Source organism: Dasypus novemcinctus, chromosome 2 (genome assembly GCF_030445035.2).
Source record: "Dasypus novemcinctus isolate mDasNov1 chromosome 2, mDasNov1.1.hap2, whole genome shotgun sequence".
Lineage (NCBI taxonomy): Eukaryota > Metazoa > Chordata > Mammalia > Cingulata > Dasypodidae > Dasypus > Dasypus novemcinctus.
The window spans coordinates 142,380,824-142,403,209 of NC_080674.1; positions in this window are offsets into that span (position 1 = coordinate 142,380,824).

A 22,386-nucleotide genomic window follows, 5' to 3' on the forward strand; every position below is an offset into this window, starting at 1 on the left:
GATCAATAAAAATTGACTATTTGCAGATGACATGATCCTATACATAGAAAGCCCTGAGAAGTCTACAACAAAACTTCTAGAACTTATACATGAGTTCAGTAAAGTCTTGGTTATAAGATCATTGCGCAAAAATCAGTAGAATTTCTGTATACCAATAATAATGAGCAACCTGAGGAGAAAATCAAGAAAAAAATACTATTTATAACAGTAAATAAAAAAACAAATACCTAGAAATAAATTTAACTAAAGATGTAAAAGACTGATATACAGAAGACTATATAACACTGTTCAAGGAAGACCTAAATACATGGAATAATATTCCCTGTTCATGGATAGGAAGACTAAATAATATTAAGATGTCTATCCTACCAAAACTGATCTACAGATTCAATGCAATCCCAATAAAAATCAACACAGCATTTTTAAATGAACTAGAAAAACTATGAAATTTATTTGGAAAGGAAAGAGGCCCTGAATAGTCAAAGACATATTGAAAAAGAAAAATGAAATTGGAGGAATCACACTACCTGACTTCAAAACATACTACAAAGCTACGGTAGTGAAAACGGCATGGTATTGGCACAAGGATAGATGCACTGACCAATGGAAATGAATTGAGAGTTCTGATATAGATCCTCATATATACACTCATCTGATATTTGACAAGGCCACTAAGCCCACTCATCTGGGCGAGAATAGCCTCTTCAACAAATGGTGCCTAGAGAATTGGATATCCATATGCAAAAGAAGGAAAGAGGATTACCATCTCACACCTTATATAAAAATCAACTCAAGATGGATCAAGGACCTAAATGTAAGAGCCAAGACCATAAAGAACTTGGAAAATAATGTACAGAAGCATCTTTAGGAACTTGTAATAGGAAATGGCTTCATGAACTTCACATCCAAAGCACAAGCAGCAAAAGAACAAATAGGTAAATGGGTCTTCCTCAAAATTAAAACCTTTTGCACCTCAAAGGAGTTTGTCAAGAAAATGAAAAAAGGGAAGCGGACTTGGCCCAGTGGTTAGGGCATCTGTCTACCACATGGGAGGTCTGCGGTTCAAACCCCAGGCCTCCTTGATCCGTGTGGAGCTGGCCCATGCGCAGTGCTGATGGGCGCAAGGAGTGCCGTGCCACGCAGGGGTGTCCCCCGCATAGAGGAGCCCCACGCGCAAGGAGTGCATCCTGTAAGGAGAGCCACCCAGCACGAAAGAAAGTGCAGCCTGCCTAAGAATGGCACCACACACACAGGAGTGCTGACACAAGATGATGCAATAAAAAGAAACACAGATTCCTGTGCCGCTGACAACAACAGAAGTGGACAAAGAAGAAGATGCAACAAGTAGACACAGAGAACAGACAACCAGGGCATGGGGGAAGGGGAGAGAAATAAATAAATCAATAAATCTTTAAAAAAAAAAAAAAAGAAAATGAAAAGAGAGCCTACCCAATGGGAGAAAATATTTGGTAACCATATATCTGAGAGGAGACTTATATCCTGCATATATAAAGAACTCCTATATCTCAAAAATAAAAAGCAAAACAATCCATTTAAAAAATGGGAAAAAGATTTGAACAGACACTTCTCCAAACAAGAAATAGAAGTGGCTAAAAAGCACATGAAAAAATGCTCAAAATCACTAACTATTAGGGAAATGCAAATCAAAACTACAATGAGATACCATCTTACTCCCTTAAGAGTAGCAACTATCAAAAAAACAAAAGACTACAAGCGCTGGAGAGGAGTGGAGGAATGAGAACACACATCCACTGCTGGTGGGAATGCAGAAGGATTCAGCCATTCTGGAGGACAGTTTGGTGGTTTCTCAAAAAGTTAGCTATAGGCGGCGGACTTGGCCCAGTGGTTAGGGCATCCGTCTACCACATGGGAGGTCTGTGGTTCAAACCCCGGGCCTCCTTGACCCGTGTGGAGCTGGCCCATGCACAGTGCTGATGCGCGCAAGGAGTGCCCTGCCACGCGAGGGTGTCCCCCACATAGGGGAGCCCCACACACAAGGAGAGCCGCCCAGCGCAAAAGAAAGTGCAGCCTGCCTAAGAATGGCGCCACCCACACGGGGGAGCTGACACAACAAGATGACCCAACAAAAAGAAACAAGGATTCCTGTGCAATGAGAGTGCCACAATGATGGGGGAGGTTGTTGGTGGGGGGGAGTGGGGTGGGGAGGTGGGGGGTATATGGGAACCTCTTATGTTTTTTAATGTAATATTTTTTGAGATGTATGTATCTTCAAAAATACAATTTACAAAAATGATGGGGGAGGGGGAGTGGGTTATATGGGAACCTCTTATGCTTTTTAATGTAATGTTCTTTGTGATTTATTAACTTTAATTAAAAAAAGTGTTAAAAATAAAATAAAAAACACATTAGAGGCATACAACAGCAGACTTGAAATGATAGAAGAAAGAATAAGTTATACTGAAGACAGACCAGTTGCAACTGAAAAGAGCAAATAACAGAGAGAGAAAAAAATGGAAAAATTTGGGCAGGGGCTCAGAGAGTTGAATGACAATAAAAAACACAACAACATATGTGTTATGGGAGTTCCAGAAGAAGAAGAGAAGGGAAAAGGGGCAGAAAGAGTATTTAAGAAAATAACAGCAGAAAAATTCCCAACTATCATGAAAGAAATGAACTTACATGTCCAAGAATCACATTGTACTCCAATCAAAATACATCTGAATAGACCTACTCAAGACACATACTACTCAGAATGTCAAATGTCAAAGATAAAGAGAAAATTCTCAGAGCAGCAAGGGAGAAGCAAACCATCACATACAAGGGATATGTAGTAAGACTTAATGCTGATTTCTCATCAGACAAAATGGAGGTAAGAAGAGAGTGGTATGATACAATTAGGATACTGAAAGAAAAACTGCCAGCCGAGAATTCTTTATCCAGCAAAACTGTCCTTCAAATACGAAAGTGAGTATAAACTATTCACAAACAAACAGAAACTAAGAGAGTTCGTAAGAAAGAACCCACCTTTTCAGGGAATATTAAAGGAAGCCTTAGAACCTGAAAGAAAAAGACAGGAGAGAGAGGCCTGGAGGAGAGAATAGAAGAAAGAATAGCAGAAAGGATAACCAAAAGAGTAGAAAGAAAGATCCAAGGATCACCACCCCAGGAAAGGGGAGAGAGAGGGACCAGTCTAAGACTGACTCAGCTTCTGACCCACATATTTGGTCTGCTGTGTCCCAGGAGCCCTTCCAGGCCAGGTGGGGACATGCCAATGTTTGCCTTGTGAGCTGGCAAGGGACTAAAGATATAGGACTTTCCCAAACTCCTTCTCTACTAACTGTTGAGGACAGGAAGAAAGTAAATTTACAATATATGGAGCTAAACAACATACTCCTAAATAATCAGTGGGTCAAAGAAGAAATTGCAAATGAAATCAGTAAATATATTGAGACAAATGAAAACAAGAACACAACTTATCAAAACTTATGGGATACAGCAAAAGCAGTCTTGAGAAGGAAATTTACAGCCCTAAACACCTATATTAAAACAGACAAAAGAGCTAAACTCAAAGATTTAACTGAACGACTAAAACTAGAAAAAAGAACAGTAATCCAATCCCAAAGCAAGCAGAAGGAAAGACATAATAAAGATTAGAGCAGAAATAAATGAAATTGACAACAAAAAACAATAGAGAAAATCAACAAAAATGGAAGCTGGTTCTTTGAGAAGATCAACAAAATTGACAAACCCCTAGCTAGACTAACAAAGAAAAAAAGAGAGAAGATGCAAATAAATACAATCAGAAATTAAAGGGAGGATGTTACAACTGACCCCACAGAAATATTAGGAGAGGATATTAGGAGAAAGTGTATGGCAACAAATGAGACAACCTAGATGAAACAGACAAATTCCTAGAAATGCACAACCTACACTGACGCTACAAGAAATACAAGAACTTAACCAGCCAATCAAATTTAAAGAGATTGAATCCATCATAAAAATCTCCCAGGAAAGAAAAATCCAGGACCAGATGACTTCAGAGGTGAATTCTACCAAGCATTTTGAAAATAATTAACACCAAGTCTATTTAACTCTTCCAAAAAAATTGAAGATAAGAGAAAATTACTTGAGAAGCAAATGTGGCTCAACTGATAGAGCATCTGCCTACCATATAGGAGGTCCAGGGTTTGATACCCAGGGTCTCCTGGCCTGTGTGGTGAGCTGGCCCATACACAGTGCTGCCACATACAAGGAATGCTGTGCCATGCAGATGCCCCATGTGCAAGGAGTGCACCCCACAAGGAGAGCCACCCTGTGTGAAAAATGCAGTCTGCCCATGGGTGGTGCTGCCACATGGAGAGCTGACACAGCAAGATGACACAACGAAAAGAGACACAGATTCCTGGTGCCACCTGACAAGAATGCAAGTGGACACAGAAGAACACTCAGCTAATTGACACAGAGAGCAGACAAGGGAGAGTGGAAGGGGAGAAAAATAAATAAAATAAATCTTAAAAAAAGAAAATTACTCAACAAATTTTATGAAGCCAACATTACTCAAATATCAAACCAGATAAAGATACTACAAGAAAAGAAAAATACAGACCAATCTCTCATGACCATGAATGCAAACATTCTCAAGAAAATACTTGCAAATCGAATCTAGCAGCATATCAAGACTTATACATCATGACTATACCTGGTATGCAAGGCTGATTCAACATAAGAAAATCAATCAATGTAATACGTCACATGAACAAATTGAAGGAGAAAAACCACATGATCATCTCAAATGATGCAGAAAAGGCATTTGACAAAATCCAGCATCCTTTTTTGATAAAAATACTTCAAAAGATAAGAATAGAGGAAAAATTCCTCAATATGATAAAAGGCATATATGAAAAACTCACAGCCAACATCATACACAATGGGAAAGGTTGAAAGCTTTCCCTCAAAAATCGGGAACAAGGGAAATGGATGTGACTCAAGTGATAAGGCTATAGGAGGACCCAGGTTCTCCTGGGAACTCCTGGTGTAAAAGTAGAGAAAGCATGCCTCACTGTGTGGCGAACCGAATGCCTGCGTGGTAAGCCAAGTGCCCACATGGTGAGCTGAGTACCCATGTGAGTGCCTGCATGGTGAGTCAAGTGCCCATGTGGTGAACCAAATGCCCGCCCAGCAAGCCAAGTGACCGCACAGTGAGCCAGTACCCATGCATGCGAGTCACACAGCAAGATGATGACACAACAAAAGAGAGATGAAGGAGAGAGTCAAGGTGAAGCACAGCAGAGACCAGGAAATGAGGTGGCTCAGGTGACAGGGAACCTCTCTCCACATCAGAGGTCCCCAGGATTGAATCCTGGTGAATCCTAGAGGAGAAAGATTTAGAAGAGAAGACAAAAAGAGAAACAGATACAGAAAATCACACAGCAAATGGGCACAGATAGCAAAAACAGCAGGGTGGGGGAGGGGCCAGGAAAGGAGGTGGAGGAGGAGGGGAGGGGAAGAAAAAAAACTTGGGAACAAGACAAGGATGATCACTGTCACCATTGTTATTCATATTATGCTAGAAGTTCTAGTTAGGCAATTAGACAAGACAAAAAATATTAAAGGCATCCAAATGGGGAAAGAGGAAATAAAACTTGCACTATTTGTAGATGACATAATCTGTAGTTTGAAAATTCTTCAGTATCCATGACAAAGCTACAAGTGGTAATAAATGAGTTCAGCAAAATGACAGGATACAAGATCAACTATGAAAATCAGTAATGTTTTTGTACACTATTACTGAACAATCTGAAGAAATCAGGGAAAATTTTCCATTTACAATAGCAACAAAAAGACTCAAATACCTAGGAATTAATTTAATCAAAGAAGTACAGGTGCTATATGCAGAAAACCACAAAACAATGCTAAAAGAAATCAATGAAGATTTAAATAAATGGAAAGATATTCCATGTTCATGGATTGGAAGAATAAATATCATGAAGATGTCAATCCTACCCAAATTGATTTACAGATTCAATGCAATACCAATCAAAATTACAATAGCCTATTTTACAGAATTAGAAAAGGCAATTACCAAATTCATTTGGAAGGGAAAGTGCACCTGAATAGCCAAAAACATTCTAAAAAAGAAGAGTGACATGGGAGGAATTTCACTGCCTGATCTTGAAACATACTACAGAGCTACAGTGGTCAAAACAGCATAGTACTAGCATAGAGACAGACACATAGATCAGTGTAATAGAATTGAGAATTCAGAAATAAACCCTCTCATATATGATCAACTGGTTTTTGACAAATCTACCAAGTCCATGTTAATGGAATGTAGCAGTTGGATATGGTTATGAAATAGATTCTGGATTATGTTTGTAATCTGATCTGTTCCTGGGCCTGATTGAGTTATGATTAAGGATTTAATTGGGCCACATCATTAGGACATTGAATCCCCACCCCTTGATGGGTGGGGACTCACAGATAAAAAGCATGGCAAAGAATAGAGTTGATGGTTCTTAATGTTGGAGTTTTGATGTTGGAGTTTGATGTTGAAGTCATAAACTGGAGTCTTAAGTTGGAGCCCTGGGGAAAGATACAGAGCCATTCGCCTGATAGTGTACAGTTAACCTCGTGGAGACAGGCAAAGCCTAGAGAGCCTTATAGTCTACAGCTCTCCTTGTGGAGAAAACAGGAGCTGAGCCCAGAGGAACCCAGGAAGCCTTGACCCTCGCAGACATTGGCAGCCATCTTGCTTCAACACGTGAAAACAGACTTTGGTGATGGAAGTAACTTATGCTTTATGGCCTGGAATCTATAAGCTGCTACTCCAAATAAATACACTTTATAAAAACCAATTAATTTCTAGTATTTTGCATCAGCACCCTTTTGGCTGACTAATACATGGGACAAAACAGTCTCTTCAACAAATGGTGTTGGGAGATCTGAATATCTATAACCAAAAGAATGAAAGAGGACCCCTATTTCACAAGAATCAACTCAAAATGATTAAAGAACTAATTATAGAAGCCAGGACCATAAAACTACTAGAAGAAAATATAGGGAAACATCTTAAAGACCTTGTGGTTGGTGGTAGTTTCTTGGACCTTACACGCAAAGGACACACAACAAAAGAAAAAATAGATAAATGGGACCTCCTCAAAATTAAACACTTTTACACCTCACAGGACTTTGTCAAAAGGATGAAAAGGCAGTTGACTCAATATTTGGAAACCCCATGTCCAATAAGGGTTAATATCCATGATATATAAACATATGTTACGACTCAACAATAAAAAGACAAATGCCCAATTAAAAAATGGGAAAAAGACTTGAACAGACATTTGTCTGAAGAAATACAAATGGCAAAAAACACATGAAAAAAAGGTCAACATCACTAATGATAAAGGAAATGCAAATCAAAACTATAATGAGATATCATTTCACACCAATCAGAATGACCACTATTAAAAAGACAGAACTACAAGTGTTGGAGAGGAGGTGGAGAGATAGGAACACTAATTCACTGTTGGTGGGAATGCAGAATGGTACAGCCACTGTGGAGGATTGTTTGGCAGTTGCTAAAAAAGTTGAATATAGACTTGCCATATAATCCTGCAATACCAATACTGGGTATACACCCAGAAGAACTGAGAGTAGTGACAAAAACATATCTGCACACTCTTCTTGTCCCATTAAAAATAGAAACAAACAAAAATGCTTATTGCAGGGAACCTTATATAGCTCAGTGATTGAGTCCTCAGTCAATCCAAAGCCCCAGTACCTCAAAAAAAAAAAAAAAAAAAAAAAAAAAGAAAGAAAAAAAAATTATTGCAAAACTACAGCAATCAAAAGAGTGTGGTATAGACACAAAATACTACATATTATTGGACTCCATCTATACAAAATGTATACACAAATAAATTTATAGAGACAGAAGTAGATTAGCAGACATGTCAGGGGAATGAAGGATTGAGAGGTAACTACTAAGAGGTAGGGGGGGTTTCTTTTTTAAGTAATGAAAATGTTCTAATATTGATTGCAGTGATGAATGTAAAACTCTGTGATTATACCAAAAGTCACTGATTAAACACTTTAGATGGATTATAAGGTTTATTACTATGTTTCAGTAAAATTGCTTATAAAAGACAACATCACCAATAATGTTACATTGACATAATGTAACATCTGGTATGATAACTGAGTAGGATACAATGTGACTTCTGTGGTATTCTTGACAAAAATGCATAACCTGAATTTAATTATGAGGAAATACCAGAAAAAGCCAAAACTGAGAGACATTCCACAAAATAACTGGCCAGAACTCTTCAAAAGTGTCAAAATCATGAATGGAACAGAAAATCCAAGGAACCACATCAGTATGGAGAAATTAAATGCAATATGGGGATTAGATTGGATCCTGTAACAGAAAAAGGACATAAGTGAGACAGTTGGCAAAATTTGAATAAGTTTTTTGGTTAATAGTATTGTACCAATATTAATTTCCAGGTTTTGATAATTATTCTATGGTTATATGAGATGTTAACATTTAGATAAGCTCACTAAAGGATATGTGGAAACTTAGTGTACTATTTTTGCAACTTCTTTTGTAAACCTACCATTATGTCCAAATAAAACATTTTTAAAAAGGAACAACAACAACAACAACAACAACAAAAATCCCAGCATGATACTGGCAAAAGAATAGACATATAGACCAATGGAATCAAATTGTGAGTTCAGAAATAAAGCCTTACACCTTTGGCCAACTGATCTTTGACAAGGGTGCCAAGTCCACTCAATGGGGAAAGAAGAGTCTCTGCAACAAATAGTGCTGGGAAAACAGGATAAGTATATGCAAAAGAATGAAGGTGGGCCTTACCACACACCATAATAAAAAATTAACTCAAAATGGATCAAAGACCTAAGTATAAGAACTTAAACTATAGAATTACTAGAAGAAAACATAGGGAAACATCTTCAGGACCTTGTGTAAGACAGTGGTTTCTTAGATTTCACACCAAAAGCATAAGCAACAACAACAAAAATAGGTAAATGGTACTTCATCAAAATTTAAAACTAAAAATAATCATGTAAAAATAATAAATTAAATAAAAAACTTGTGTACATCAAAGGACTTCATCAAGAGAGTAAAAAGACAACCTGCAGAGTGGGAGAAAGTATTTGGAAACCATCTATCTGGTAAGGGTTTAATATCCAGGATATTTAAAGAACTCCTACAACTCCACAAAAAGACAAAAAACCCAATTAAAAAATGGGAAAGGGGTAGTGAATGTGGCTCAAGCAGTTGAGCAAGTGTCTCCCACATGGGAAGTCCTGGGTTCAGGTCCTGGTGCCTCCTGAAAAAACAAAACAAAACAAAACAAAACAAAACAAAAACAAATGATAAAACCAACTCAGGGGAACCAATGGTTGAATGCTGGCTTCCCATGTATGGGGTCCTGGGTTCAATCTCTGGCCCACAGCAACTAAAAAAAAAAAGGCAAAAGGCTTGAATAATCATTTCTCCAAAGAACATATACAAATTACAATAAATACATTGAGAAGATGTTCAATGAGGAAATCATCATGGAAATGCAAATCAAAACTCCAATGAGATACCATTTCACACCCACTAAAATGGCTAGTGTTTTAAAAAAATGGAAAATAAGTGTTGGAGATGATGTGGAGAAATAGGAACATTTATATATTACTGGTGGTAATGTAAAATGGTACAGCCACTGTGGAAAACAGTTTGGCTATTCTTCAGAGAGTTGAGAGTATATATTCAAGAGAACTGAAGTCAAGAACTTAAAACAGATATTTGTACACTGATGTTCACCGCAGCATTATTCATAATTGTGAAAGGGTGGACGCAACCCAAGTGTCTGTCAACAGATGAATGGATAAATAAAATGTAGTATATACAGACAATGGAATATTATTCATCTGTAAAAAGGAATGAAGTTCTGATGCATGCTACAACATGGATGAACCTTGAAGACATCATGATGAGTGAAATAAACGAGGCATGAAAGGACAACTACCGTATGACTTTACTTGTATGAAATAAGCAGAATATGGAATTTCATAAGGTCAAAAACTCAAAACAGGTTACCAGGGGCTGGGTTGCGGAGGAGAATGGGAGTGAATGTTTAATTGGTATATAGTTTGCGTTTGGGGTGATGGAAATGTTTTAGCATTGGATGATGGTTGTGGAGGCAGAACTTTGTGAATGTAATTAACACCACTGAATTGCACAGTTGAAAGGGGGTAAAAAGGGAAATTTTAGATTGTATATAAGTTACCACACACACAAAAACACACAGACGTATAGAAATGAATAACACAAAGAGTGAACCCTAATGCAAACAATGGGCTAAAGTTAATAGCATAATTATAAAGGATATTGTTTCATCAATTGTAACACACCACACCAATGAAAATGTTAATAATAGGGAGAATTGTGGGTGGGGGCGCGCATGGGAACTCTACTTTCTGAGTGATATTTCTGTAAATCTACAACTGCTCTAATAAAAACTTTTTAAGTATATATAACCAAAAAGATATTATCTTCAAGTTATCTGAGGGTGGGGGTTAAGAATGGAGCAAGGAGAGAAGAACCTTCACTGATCCACAGTTAATCTTGCTTGGAAGTGTAGCCATAAGGGTACTGCTAACACTCAAATGATTTTATATTCCTGCTAAAGAAATGCGTGTGCTTCAAAAAAAGGTACATGGCCTATTGCCCTTTCTTTCTTTCTCTCTCTCCTCTCTCTCTCTCCCTCCCTCCCTCCCTCTTTTCTTTCTTTCTTTCTTTCTTTCTCCCTTCCTTCCTTCCTTCCTTCCTTCCTTCCTTCCTTCCTTCCTTCCTTCCTTCCTTCCTTCCTTCCTTCCTTCCTTTTCTTTCTTTCTTTCCTTCTTTCCTTCTTTCTCAGTGTCAGAGATTGAACCTAGGACTTGAAAGTGTAGCCATAAGGGTACTGTTAACACTCAAATGATTTTATATTCCTGCTAAAGAAATGCATGTGCTTCAAAAAAAGGTACATGGCCTATTGCCCTTCCTTCCTTCCTTCCTTTCTCCCTCCCTCCCTCCCTTCCTTCCTCCTTCCCTCCCTCCCTTCCTTCCTTCCCTCCTTCCTCCCTTCCTTTTTTCTTTTTCTTTCTTTCCTTTCTTAGGCAGTGTCAGGGATTGAACCTAGGACTTCATAAATGGGAAGCAGGCACTCAACCACTTGAGCTACATCTGCTCCCCTGCCCTGCCTTTTAAAAAAAAAATAATTATTTTAAAAAATTTATTCCGCCCCCACCCCCATTGTCTGTTCCCTGTATCCAGTTGCTGTGTGTTCCACTTGAAGTCTTGTCAGGAGGCACCAGGAATCTGTGTCTCTTTTTGTTGTGTCATCTTGCTGCGTCAGCTCTCTGCGTGTGCAGTGCCACTCCTGGGTGGGTTTTCCCCCTACATGGGGAAAACCCCTTCGTGGCATGGCACTCCTTGTGCACATCAGCACTGTGCATGGGTCAGCTCACCACACAGGTCAGGAGGCCTTGGGTTTGAACCCTGGACCTCCCATGTGGTAGATGGATGCTCTATCAGTTGAGCCTAATCCACTTCCATGCCCAGCCTTTTATATTCACCATTTTGATGTTAGTTTTAATATTTTAAATGTGGGATATTTAAATCAGTATCTCCAAATGTTACACTGCATACATTATCAAACACTAAGTTGAATCATAACTTGGGTATTTCTTTACTGTTTTGAGGATTTGGTGTTTCCTAAATAGAAATTCTCAAATCTGTTGCAAGCTCAAGTTCCTCACAAAAAAATCTGATTCAATGGCTTGAAAAAGGAAGGAAGAGGGAGAGTGGATTTGGCTCAATGGATAGAGCATCTGCCTACAACATGGGAGGTCCAGGGTTCAAACCCTGACCCATGTGATGATCTGTGCAGTGTTGATGCGCGCAAGGAGGGCCCTGTCATGCAGGGGTGTCCCCCGCGTAGGGGAGCCCCACACGCAAGGAGTGCGCCCTGTAAGGAGAGCTGCCCCATGCGAAAAAAAGTGCAGGCTGCTCAGGGTGGCGTCGCACACACAGAGAGATAATGCAGCAAGATGATGCAACTAAAAGAGATACAGATTCCCGGTGCCACTGACAATAATACAAGTGGACACAGAAGACCTTATAGCAAATGGACACAGAGAACAGACAGCGGGGTGGGGGGTGGGGAAGGGGAGAAAAATAAATAAAAAATCTTTAAAAAATAAAAAGGAAGGAAGAACACAATAAGTAGATAGTTGACCATTAGGTCATGGTCTTGGATATGTAGTTTTATAATGTTATTTTCATATTCTTCATAATACATTACTATTTACGGTATTATTAAATATTAACATTTAGTCTGGGGAAAATAATCTGTCACGACACTCAAGTAGACCTATGGAGAGAGCCACATGGTGGAAGAACTGAGCCCTTCTACCCAGAATAAGCATCATCTTGCCATCTCAGAATATCTTCCAGCTCTATTCTAGCCTTTCCATGACTGCAGTCCCAGCCAACATCTTGATAACAACCTCATGAGACCCTGAGCCAGAACCATCCAGCAAAGCTGTTCCTAAATTCCTGACTCACATAAATGGTATGAAATAAATGATTATTATTGTTTTAAGACACTAACTTTGGTGATCATTTTAATGCATTTGGTAACTAACAGACTGATCATAAATGACTGTTAGTATTCACAAACAAAAGGAGTGGCAAACTCATGAAATTTCCCTTACAAGATGTGAAAATTGAACTATGGGAAGAGGAAGTGCCTCAAGTGACTGAGCTCCTGCCTACCACATGGGAGGTCCCAGGTTTGGCTCCTGGTGCATCCTGGAGAAGACGAGCAAGACAGTGAGCTAGTGTGATGAGATGGCACAGCAAGCTGGCATGGTGAGCTGATGCAACAAGTGATGCAACAAGATGACACAAAGAGGAAACAATGAGAGACAACAAAGCAGGGAGCAAAGGTGGCTCAAGTTATTGATTTCCACTCTCCTGCATGGGACATCCCTGGTTTGGTTCCTGGTGCCTCCTAAAGAGAAGATGAGCAGAAACAGAGAGCACACAGTGATCTCACACACACAAAAATGTCAGTTTTGCATGTACAACATAGGGGTCTGTACTGTAGCTAGTGGGACCTGCTACAGAGCCTTCCTGGATAATGGACCTCCAGCTCTGACTTGGACTGAAATGGCTGACTGGTACCATGTTCACTTAAGTCCTCATATGGAGCACTATTCTCTGGGGACTCACTTTCTGGAAGCTCAGAATTTTTCAAACCATAAATTTCTGCTTTTTTGTGTGTGCCCAGGAGTTCAGTTCTCAGCTTACCCTTTTCTTCTTGCATTTTACTGTAAGTTGCAAGGAGAAACCAGGCTGTACTTTCCACATTTAGTTTGGAAATCTTCTCAGCCAAATATTCAAGATTGTCACTTTCAAATTCTGCTTTCCATCTGACATCAGAACACAATTTTTCCAAGTTCTCTGCCACTTTAAAACAAGAGTGGCCTTTCTTCCAGTTTGCAATGACACATTCATCATTTCTGTCTGAGACCTCATTGGAAGTACCTTTAAAGTCCATATTTCTACCAATAGTCCCTTCAAAGCAATCTAAACCTTTTCTATCTAGTACTTCACAATTCTTCCAGAATCAACTAAGCCAATTTAAAAGCCTTTATATAACATTTTTGGTTTTTGCAATAGCAGCACCCCACTTCTGGTACAAAAACCCATTTTCGTCTGGTAGGCTGCCAGAATGCAATATACCATAAATCGGTTGGCTTTTACTATGGGGATTTATTAGGTTGCAAGCTTACAGGTTTTTTTTTTTTTAAAGATTTTATTTATTTGTTTCTCCCCACTACCTTCTTGTTTTTCATTTGCTGTGTCTGTTCATCTTTCTTGTTTCTTTAGGAGGCACTGGGAGCCAAACCTGGGACCTCTAATGTGGGAGGAAGGTGCCTAATTGCTAGAGTCACCTCCATTCCATGCTTTGTTGAGTCTCTCATTGTTTCCCCTCCCTTCATCTCTTGTTGCATTGTCCTGTTAAGTCAGCTCGCAATACCTGCCTGTCATGTCAGCTCGCTGTCTTCTTTAGGAGGCACTGGGAGCCTCTGCCCCCTGCTTTGTTGAGTCTCTCATTATGTTTTTTCTTCTTGTATCTCTTGTTGTGTGAGTTTGCCAGGCTTCCTGTCAGGTCAGCTTGCTGTCTTCTTTAGAAGGCACCAGGATCCAAACCAGTGATCTCCCATGTGGTAGTGGGGGAGCCCGGTCACCTGAGCCACATCCACTTCCCCAAGCTTACAGTTTTGAGGCTGAGAAAAATGTCTAAATCAGGGCACCGTTAGGTGATGCTTCTCCCCCAAAGAATGGTTGGTGGTGATCCTGGACTCCTCTGTCACATGGCAAGGAACATGGTGACATCTTCTGGTCTCTCCCTTCTCTTCCAGTTTCATTGCTTTCAGTTTCTTGGTTCTGAGGCTTTTTCTCTCTCTCTGTATCCATCCTACTTATAAAGGACTCCATTAAAAGGATTAAGACCAACACTGGGGGATGCTTTAATTGAAGTAACCTAATCAAAAGGCTCTACTTAAAGTAGGTTTACACCCACAGGGGTGGATTAACCTTAAGAACATATTTTTTTCTGGGGTCCCTACAGCTCTAAACCATTACAAGTCATCGTCAATGTCTTCAGCTAACTTATCCCATGGTCTTTCATCACATCAGTCTGGCAAAACACCACCCCTGCTCTAGTTTTGGGTACTTGATCTGTTACATGCTTTGGAAAAAAGTGCTTAATGGGGCCATTTCACACCAGAAATGCTTTTTTTAAAATTTAAATTAAGTAGTTTTACTGAGATATACTCACATACCATACAATTCATTCAAAGTGTACAATTAATGGCATTTGGTATAATCACATAGTTGTGCATTCATCACCTCAATCATTACTAGAGCACTTTCATTATTTCAATAATAATAATAATAAAAACCCAAAAAACAGACAAATAAGAAAATTCTTCACCTCTCAATCTCTGTTTCCCCTGCTGTACATAGCTGCTATTTCTGGCTATTCCTGCACAATTATTTATTTATTTATTAAGCAGTTTTATTAAGATATATTCACTTACCATACAATCTATCTAAAGTGTATAATCAATGGCTTTGAGTATAATCACAATGTTGTGCATTCATCATCACAAAAATTTTTAGAATATTTCATTACTCCAAAAAGAAAAACTCCACACTCCTTAGCATGCTTTCCCTAGCCACACATAATCAATCACTAATTAAATTTCATCTTTATAAATTGATTTATATTTACATTTTATATAAATGGAATCACACAACATGTTATACTATATACTTAGTTGATAGTAATACAATCATACAGTATTTGTTGTTTTGTGTCTGGCTTGCTTCACTCAACGTAATGTCCTCCAGGTTCACTCATGTTGTCTTATGCTTCATGACTTCATTTCTTCTTACAGCTGCATAATATTCCATCACATGAATACACCACAGTTTGTTTATCCATTCATTGGTTGATGGACACCTGGGTGGTTTCCAGGCAATTGTGAATAATGCCTCTAAAAACATTTTGTGCCAATGTCTATTTGTGTCACTACTCTCAGTTCTTCTGGATATATATGCAGTACTGGTATTGCAGGGTCATGCAGCAAGTCTATATTCAACTTCTTTAGGAACTGCCAAACAATCCTCCACAGTGGCTGTACCATTCTGCATTCCCACCAACAGTGAATAAGTGTTCCTATCTCTCCACATCCTCTCCAACACATGTAGTTCTCAGTCTTTTTAATAGTGGTCATTTTGCTTGGTATGAAGTGATATCTCATTGCACTTTTGATTCACATTTCCCTAATCATTGTGGATGTTGAACTTTTTTTTTTTTTTAATTTGTATTTCTTGTTTGTTTTGTTTTTAGGAGGCACTGGGTACTGAACCCGGGACCTCCCATGTGGGAAGCAGGCATTCAACCTATTAAGCCACATCCGCTCCCCTGGATTTTTCTTCTTTGGGAGATTTTAATGACCAATTCAATCTCATTAAATGTGATTGGTTTGTTAAGTTCTTGTGTTTCTTGTAGTGTCAGTGCAGGTTGTGCATTTCTGGGAATTTGTCCATTTCATCTAGGTTGTCTTGTTTGTTGGCATACAGTTTTTCATAATATCCTCTTATGATCCTTTTTCTTTCTGTGGGGTAGTCTTAACTTCCTCCCTTTCATTTCTGATTGTATTTATTTGTATCAGCTCTTTTTTTCTTCTCAAAGAACAAGCTTTTGGTTTTGTTGGTTTTCTCTATTTTCTTTTTTCTCTGCGCTAATATTTATTATTTCTTTCCTTCTGCTTGCTTTGGGTTGGTTTGCTGTTCTTTTCCTGGTTTCCCCAGTTGTTCAGTTAGATCTTTGATTTTTAGCTCTTTCTTCTTCATTAATATAGGCATTTAGGGCTGTAAATTTGCCTCTCAAGACAGTCTTCAGTGTATCATAAATTTTTGGGGAAACGGACTTGGCCAGTGGTTAGGGCGTCTGCCTACCACATGGGAGGTCCACAGTTCAAACCCCAGGGCCTCCTTGACCCGTGTGGAGCTCGCCCATGCACAGTGCTGATGCGTGCAAGGAGTGCCCTGCCACGCAGGGGTGTCCCCTGCGTAGGGGAGCCCCACGCGCAAGGAGTGCACCCGTAAGGAGAGCCGCCCAGGGCGAAAGAAAGTGCAGCCTGCCCAGGAATGGCGCCGCCCAAACTTCCCATGCCGCTGACGACAACAGAAGCAGACAAAGAAACAAGATGCAGCAAATAGACACAGAGAACAGACAACCAGGGGAGGGGAGGGAATTAAATAAATAAATAAATCTTAAAAAAAAAAAATTTTGGTAAGATGTGTTCTCATTTCCATTCATCTCAATATATACACTGATTTCACTTGCAATTTCTTCTTGACCCATGGATTATTTAGGAGTTTTTTGTTTAGCCTCCATATGTTTACGAATTTACTTCTTTCCTATCTATTGTTGATTTCCAGTTTAATTCCATTATGATCTGAGAAGGTGCTTTGTATAATTTCAATCTTTTATATTTATTGAGACCTAACAATAAATATATTTGTGACCTACATTTATGTGGTCTACCCTGGAGAAAGATCCACGGGCACTTGAGAAGAATGTATACCCGCTGAATTTGAACGTTCTGTATATGTCTGTTAGGTCTAACTCATTTATCATAGTTTTTCAAGTTCTCTATTTCCTTCTGTCTAATTGCTCCATATAATGATGTTAGTGGTGTATTGAAGTCTTCAATGATTATTGTAGAGAGGTCTATTTCTCTGTTCAGTTTTGTCAGAGTTAGCCTCATGTATTTTGGGGCACCCTGGTTAGATGCATAGGTATTTATGACTGTTATACCTTTCTTGTGGATTGTTCCTTTTATTAATATATAATGGCATTTTATATCTCATAACTTTTTTGCATTTAAAGTCTGTTTTGTCTGATACTAGTATAGCTACCCCTGCTCTTTTTTGTTTACTATTTGCGTGGAGTATGTTTATTCAACCTTTCACTTTCAGCTGGCTTGTATCCCTGGGTTGCAGGTGAGTCTCTTGTAAGCAGCATATGGATGGCTCATGTTTTTTTATCCATTCTGACTACCTATATATTTTTTTATTTGGGAGTTTAATCCATTCACATTCAATGATATTACTTTAAATGTATTATTTACTTCCACCATTTTATTCTTTGGTTTTCATATGTCATATCATATTTTTGTCTTTCTTTCTACTCTTTTGGTTATCCTTTCTACTATTCTTTCTTCCATTCTCTCCTCCAGGCCTCTCTTTCCTGTCTTTTTCTTTCAGGTTCTGAGGCTTCCTTTAATATTCCCTGAAAAGGTGGGTTCTTTTTTATAAACTCTCTTAGTTTCTGTTTGTTTGTGTTTGTATTCACCTTCACATTTGAAGGACCATGTTGCTGGATAAAGAATTCTCAGTTGGCAATTTTTCTCTTTCAGTATCCCAATTGTATCATACCACTGTTTTCTTGCCTCCATTGTGTCTGATGAGAAATCAGCATTAAGTCTTACTGCATATCACTTGTATGTGATGGTTTGTTTCTCCCTTGCTGCTCTGAGAATTTTCTCTTTATGTTTGACATTTGACATTCTGAGTAGTATGTGTTTTGAACAGGTCTATTCAGATTTATTCTAATTGGAGTACAGTGTGCTTCTTGAACATGTAAGTTCATTTCTTTCATGAGAGTAGGGAAATTTTCTGCTATCATTTCCTCAAATACTCTTTCTGCCCCCTTTCCCTTCTCTTCTCCTTTTGGAAATCCCATGACACGTATGTTGTTGTGTTTTGTGTTGTCATTCAACTCTCTGAGTTCCTGCTCAAGTTTTTCCATTCTTTTCTCTCTTCAATTTCAGCTGTTCTGTCTTCTGTACCACTTATTCTTTCTTCTGTAATTTCAAGTCTGCTTTGTATGCCTCCAATGTGTTTTTTACTTCACCCATTATGTCTTCCATTCCCATGAGCTCTGTTACTTTTCTGTTCAGGATTTCAAATTCTTCTTTGTGCTTGCTCAATGTCTTCTTGAGTCTTGTATCTCTTTAGCCACATTGTCTTTCAACTCATTAATTTGATTTTGTAAATTTGTACACATGTCTCTAGTCCTCTCAAATACTACACCTCTTCTGGAGCTTTGATATATTTGTTTTCTTGGGCCATGTCTTCCATTATCTTAGTATGGCTTGAAATGTTTTGATGTCTAGGCATCTGATTATGATGGTGAGTTAACTTTGATGTTCAACTTCTTTCTCTTTTGTATGGATTTAATGGAGGAAAACTGTGTAGCTACTGTTCTCTGATTCTTGCTTCAACCTGGGTCTTTAGGATTGTCCCTGTAAATTGCTCTGGCCTCTTGATCCAGTAATTAGTTGCAGACTGGTTTCCTAGTGCCTTGGGGAAGGAGGCCATAAAAGCCTGAAAAAACCTCATTTATTTATCTTTAAAAGGTTTTTAAAAATTTATTTCTCTTCTTCCCCACTCCCACCCCCCAGTTGTCTGCTCTCTGTGTCCATTCGCTGTGTTCTTCTGTATCTGCAGCACCAGGAATCTGTTTCTTTTTCTGTTGTGTCATCTTGCTGCATCAGCTCTCTGTGTATGTGGCACTTTTGTTTTTCACGCGGGGTGGCTCTCCTTACAGGGTGTACTCCTTGCACATGGGGCTCCCCTACACAGGGGACACCCCTGCATGGCACTGCACTCCTTGTGTGCATCAGCATTGCACGTGGGCCAGCTCACCACAGAGGTCAGGAGGCACTGGGTTTGAACCTGGACCTCCCATGTGGTAGGCAGATGCTGTATCAGTTTAGCCAAATCCGCTTCCCAAAACCTCTTATTTAATTTCCTCATGTGCACTTCCTTGGTCTGCCAGCAGATAGTGCTCTTTGGTAGCCTGGTCAGTTCAGTGCCTAATGGGAGAGTGTTTACTGCAAAAGGGATTGGATCATGATAAAGGTTCCTTCCTGGAGGCTGGAGCCTTGTAATTCAAAATTTCTTAGAGACCGTTCTCCAACCTTCACTGGCAGTCCCCTCCCTTTTCCTGGGTAGGAAATATTTCCACTCACCTCTGAGTCCTCAGCAATCAGTCCTGGTTAGTTGAGAGAGATCTCTTTAGTTCTGAACTGTCTCCTAAGGCAAACAATGGCCCCACCCCACCCAGCCTGGAAGGGCTTGTGGGACAAAGACCAAATTTGTGGGTCAAAAGCTGAGTCAGCCTTAGGCTGTGTCCCTCTCTCTCCACTTTCCTGAGGAGATGGATCCCTGGGATCCTCTTTGTTTGTAGTCCCTGGCCTCATGGCCTGAGAATTCAAAAGTGTCTACAGTGTGGAGGAGGGTGCCAGCAGTAGCAGCTGCTGCTTTCTAAAATTTTTAAAAATTCTTTTACCAGATATATGATCTAACATTTCCTTATTTCTCCCTACCCCCTTGTTGTTTGTGTTCGCTGTCTGCTTGTCTTCTTTTTTAGGAGGCACTGGGAACCAACCTGGGACCTCCCATGTGGGACGGAGGTGCCTAATCACTGAGCTACATCTGCTCCCTGCTATGTTGTGGCTCTCATTGTGTTTTCTCATCATGTCTTCTTGTTAGGTCATCTTGTTGCATCAGCTTGCTGCGCCAGCCCATCATGTCAGCTTGCTATCTTGCTGGTCTTCTTTAGGAGGCACTGGGAACCAATCCTGGGACCTCTTGTGTGGTAGGCAGGTGCCCAGCTACTTGAGCCACATCTGCTTCCTGCAACCGACACTTTTAACTCACAGTTTTGCCTTTGCAATTCTTTTCCTTTGCCCCTCTCTCTTCTGGGTGGTGTCCAGCCTTCCCCTGGCATCCTAAACCCTAGAAGATTTTTTTCCCAGAGTTTCTGCCTGTTTTCTAGGCATTTTACTGGAAGAGAAGAGTTCTGTTTTTCTAGTCCACCAACTTCCTGGAAGTTGTCACCTTTTTTCTTGCCAGAGAAAACCAGCTTGTCTTTCATGCATCCTTCCCTCCTATTACAATGTAGAAAGTGTCCCTCTTTCTATCTCAAGTTTATCCCTCTCTGCATCCCATTCCTTTCTTTCTCCTCAGAGATTATCTTCTCTCTTTTATCTTCAATCTCTTCCTATAGGATCTTTCTTGATATTAAATACTATCAACTTAATTAAATTTAATATTTATTTACACAAGGCTATTATAGAAGTAACAGTATGATAGTACTAGAAATGAGTTAGTAATTGTATACCACAGTGCCAATTCTTGGATTCAAATGGTATTTTTGCCTGAGCAAGTCACTGTCTCTGTCCTTCATTTTCTTGAGTCATTCAGGAGTGATATCTTTGGGAGAAAATCACCTGACTGAAAACATTAATGTCAAGCTGTTAGAACCCAGATTAGAAATACTGAGTTCTCCTAGAGCTGAGGTTGATACTTGTGATTATACTAGGTAGCATCTCATGTATATCAAAGTAAAACTTAATTTGGATTAGTAATGAAATTTAGGATGGTACCCTGAGTAGAAAAAGTTAGAAAAGAGAAACTAAACTTTTTTTTTTTTTTTAAAGAGTTTTCCTAACTGCTATACATTGCCCTGTTTATCCTGTGCTTCAGGATGCAACTCTCCTAAAGTAAATATCTTGGGAGGATATTGAATTATTGAAAGAGTAATATAGAGTATTTTCCATCTATCCCACTTTAAACTCCTTTTATCATAACTGCAAGGAATATTCAGCGTTGATGAAATAATGAGTCATCAGTTCAGTTTAATTCTATCAAAATACAATGTTAACTTTATAGAGATGGGAAAGGACCTTGGAAGAATAACTAAAGAGGGGTGATAAGATTATGAATATGTGCTCAAAATCCTAAAATTAAATTAATTCAAAGTCTGTTCAGAATAAAACTATTTCATTAAAAATGGCCCAGTAAACTACTGAAGAAAAAAATAACACAAGACTTAATTACTTGAAACAACAATAGTTTTTTGTTTTTTAAAAAAATCTATTTCCAGTGGGTCAGAAATTTGGCAAGTTCTCTCCTGTGCACTTCTGGCTCAGGAGCTCTCAGACTGGAACAGAGTGAGGCTGGGATCTGTTAGGGATGGCAGGCAGCTCTCTTCATGTCATCTCAGGGATTCTCTATGCAAGCTAGTTTAAGCCTCCCTATAGCACAGTAGTCTCAGCACAGAAGAGAGAAGTCCTCTAATTCATCAGATTAAAAAACCTAGGCAAACCTATTAACAGGGACAAACTAAACACTGGGATTGCAGTTATGGGGCTGTGCATAACCATTCCAAATATTATCAGACTCTTGCATGACCAATCTCAGACCACATGTTGTTGGTGCATAGATTTAACTGCAGCCAAAGGAAGAAGACAATGTCTCCTGGGTTTTTTTACCTTCCAGAAAAAAAATCAAAATCAAAGTTTCAGAATAAATCTGAAGGTAATTTTCTCTTTTAAAACAAGTGCATGTGCCACCTGGTGGCGAGACAGTAAAATGTGCATTGTATCCTGTCGACGGCATTTGAGTTTTCTTTACAGTATGTGTATATGTAGTATTTATTGAAAGACAACAATCCTAACATTTATAAGGTATATCTGCTCAAAAGCAGATAAAGCACAAACACAGGAAGGGAATGAAGATAATAAAAAGGAAGGAGTGCTGTTCCAACCTAATTCCTGAAGGGCACAAGTTGGGACAGCTGTAACACCAAAGATCAAAGAATGCACGTAGTACTGGGTCAGACACAAGCTCTACTGGGACATAGAGGATTCTCCAATAGCAGCCCGGTTGGAGAATGAAAGCAGTGCTCC